The sequence below is a fragment of the Benincasa hispida genome, chromosome 9, assembly GCF_009727055.1.
Source record: "Benincasa hispida cultivar B227 chromosome 9, ASM972705v1, whole genome shotgun sequence".
Lineage (NCBI taxonomy): Eukaryota > Viridiplantae > Streptophyta > Magnoliopsida > Cucurbitales > Cucurbitaceae > Benincasa > Benincasa hispida.
The window spans coordinates 90,707,455-90,711,572 of record NC_052357.1 but is presented as its reverse complement, the minus strand read 5'-3'; positions in this window follow the sequence as shown (position 1 = coordinate 90,711,572).

The following is a 4,118-nucleotide window of genomic DNA, read 5'->3' as shown; positions in this document are numbered from 1 at the left end:
ATCAAAAACCAAAATACCACAACCACCCACGGGAGAGAAGGGGGGGGGGTTGTAACTCCCTCCCCTATTTTTATCACATACAATATAACCATATATTCTCTTTTCTCTCTTATATGAATTTAATTATAAATCACATTTATATTAAATTTAACAATTATGTATCCAATCATATTAATAATATTTATATTTATTCAATATTATATTCTTTCAATTAATCTATATGTATCACAATAATACATATAAATAATTATATCACATATAATTAAATTAATTAATCATATCATATATAATAAATCATCTATTAATTTGAGAATTGATCCAAAAACTGATTTTCATTAATCCTATGAGCTACCAAAGGGACCTCATGAACTGTAGCTTGAAGCTCCAACGATACATGAATAATTAATCAAACTCTTTAGTTAAATAATTCACCATCCGTAACTGTCAGACATTCTACATAAAGACCGACAGCTACACTATTCGCACTACAGATATATTTATGTGTGCATTGGATATAACCAATCAATAGTACGATGATCCTTCACAAATTGCTCGTAAGTACAGCTTGGCCATTATTACCGTTTAACCCTATATTACATCTAACTCCTTAAAGTATACCACTGTCCTCTATGAACAATGTAATGATCATAGTCCAACTATGACTAAACTAATCTCAGGCTAGATGAGTCTCAGGCTAGGAGAGGGTATGGCGCCACATTGTTCAAGCCCCGGAATTAGCCCTTAAAGGAGCAATTTATCTACTTATCCTAACCTCGGGGAAGGAGTGAATTCCTTCTTGTGTAGTTGTATTCCCAGCTCACCAATCGTACGAATCCCCAAAATGGTAGGCTTGTTGAGTCCACAATCTAGCCACTCTCACCCATACAAATCAAAGGACCGCCTTCATAGGCAAGAGTTCACAACTCATTCAGGTCATGTTACCTATGGTCATCCTGGTGAAATGTAAGTCTCTATTATGAACGGTGTTATATAATGAGACTAAACATTCTGTGGTCCGATCTTATACAAACTCCTTTATATAGAATATCCCCGCTCATATGTCTATACATGAATGATCAAGATTAGATCATTTGTAGTACTCTACAATAATTGTAACACCTACAAAGTGGATCATACAAGTAGTGTCACCAGGATAAGGTACCCAACCTTATCCATCTACTACAGACCATTTAGGTTATCACCTAAACATGATCCACCTGTATGTCTCTACATACATGTTTAAGTTACAAGATAACCTTGGATGTTAGTTTATTGGTTTGTGGTTAATGTAACAAAAATATGGAATAAAATATCATATATTTTATTAAACAAACAATGAGTTTGTTTAATACATTTACAAATTATAGGACCCTAAGAGATTTAGGGCATCAACCTCAACATGATCCACTCTAACTGCACCAGTAGTGAGGAACTCTTTAATGGTATTGTGCTTACGACGTATTTGTCATCTCTTTCCGTTGTAGTAACGTTATGAACTTTTGCAATTGCTGCAGTACTATCACAATGGATCAATATGGCTGGTACCGGCTCTTCCCCTAAGATAATCTCTGCTAGCAGACTTTTAAGCCAGCCTGCTTCTTCACTAGTTGTTGCTAGTGCTATTATTTCTGACTCCATCGTAGATTGGGCTAAAATAGTATGTTTCTTAAACTTCTAAGAAATAACTCCACCTACTATATTAAAGTTATAACCATATGTAGTATTTGAATCATCTGAAAGGGAGTTCCAATAAGCGTCGTTGAACCCTTCCAGGACAGCATGAAACTTCTAATAATGTAGTCTTAGGTTTTGGATTTTCTTTAAGTACCTCATAACCCTTTCTATAGAATTTCAATGCTTTATACTAGGCATGCTTGTAAATCTACAAAGTAATCCTACAGCGTAAGCTATATCAGGCCTATTGCAGTCAACAACGTATCTGAGACTGCCTATGATGTTCACATACTTAGTTTGATTAACCCTGTCACCAGTGTTCTTGAACAGCTTAACACTAGGGTCATAAGGAGTACATGCTAGTTTACATTCAAAGTAATTATATTTCTTTAGAATCTTTCCTACATAGTGAGATTGATCCAATGAAATTCATTTTTCAGACCTAGTCACTTTTATGCCTAAAATTATACTCGTTTCTCCTAAATCTTTCATATCCAAGTTTACACTTAACATGGATTTCACATCAATTATGGAAAAAGCAGATTAGGACAAGAGATTAAAGCAACCCTATCCATTTCTGAAGATTAGATAAAGATTTATGCAAATATGACCAACCTTTAGGGGGACACTCCTAAGGTGCCTCGAGGCGATGCACGAAAAATTTATCCAACCTAATGAGAGAGACCGAGGGATATGTTTTCACACGTCCCCTCTCACTTACTATGAACATTCTCTCCATTCAACTTGGCATTGACCTACCCAAATGCCATCCTATAGGGGGACACTCCCAGGGTGCCTCGAGGTCAAGGATAGATCTCACGGTGTGAACTTTTATGGAGAAACGNCCTCGAGGTCAAGGATAGATCTCACGGTGTGAACTTTTATGGAGAAACGTGTAGAGGTAAAGTGAAGTATCATATACCCCAATTACCTCCCGCTGAATGTTCTACCTAGGGATTTATTAACATAGAAAATCCGGCTAATGATTTTAACTAAGTGGTTGTTTAATTTGCTAAAAAACAACACTTGCTTTTGATGATTAAACAAGTTTGATTCAAGTATTATTAAACACTTTAATAGACTATCATCAAATTTGCATACATACAACACACCTTTCTAGGTAGGTTCCCAGGTAGGGGTGCGATGTTTCCATTGACTTAAGTATTCCAGCCTAGCCAGAACCAGCCTTAGCCAAAAGGTCCCTTATTGATAGATTTGGTACATATTTAATCTTTTATTAGTCAATTTAATCCTATTAAACCGAAATAAAATATTACTTAGGTATCTAATTTCATTAGAACCGTGACCTAAGGTCTATCTCAATCAAATTTTAAAACTCTTTTAAAATATGATTAAAGCTTAAGTTTGCATGCAACTCTTTCTTATTGATTTTAGTTCTAATTTCATTGACTATAACCCTTAAGAATGAAACAACTAAAAACAACCACATTGCTAAACTAGACATCTACAAGGTATTTATAACATTTATAAATAAACCTAAGTGTCATGCTTCATGCAATATTCATCCATTACTATATATATAACTTTTATATATAACAAGTAATGAACTAAGCATACATGCTAAAATATACCCTTATACTATAATACTTATAATATAAAGACGATGCATGAATATGCTTTGATGCATGCATATATTATAACTCTTATATTATATGATGCATGAGCATGCTTTAATATAATTTAATCATGCAAACTACTATATTATAACACTTAGAATATAAAGATGATGCATGAATAAAATGCATAACCTATGGTGGGTTTTAAAACTATATGACATACATTATGGCATATAATTAAACATACATCACGTATACATTCATTAAAAAATGATGGATCGGGATAATTAGCCTCAAAATAGAAAATAAAAGCTATTTATTATAGAAAGGAATCGAGTCAACCGGTTCAAACAGGAAAACCGGGTCTTAAATTGTTCGGGCGACGCCTCGTCACTTGATTGTGTAGCATCTAATTCAGATCGTCAAGTAACGCCTATCGAGTATAAACGATCGTGTAGCGTGGATTGCGTGGCTAAGGACTACGCGATGAGCATGAAAGTCCACACGATTATGCAGCGCATATCGAGTAATGCATGCCATGCGATCGTGTAGACAACGACTATACGATGAGCATGATTGTCTAAACGATCGAGTAGCAAGTGTCAAGTATCTTATACCGAGTGATCGTGTAGCCAGTGACTATTGAATGAGCATTCTAGCCTACACGATCGTTTAGCACGTGTGCTATGTGTCACAATCGCTCTTTCGTAAGCTTCTCTTATCGATTGTGCGGCACTTGTTCCCGCTCACGAACAAGCCAGCCAACTCGAATACGGACTGCCGATGGCACACCGAGTGCCTCTTGCAACCTCCAATCCCGTTCGAGGGAAAATGGTTTTTAGAAAACGGGTTTAGAGAAAAGGTTTT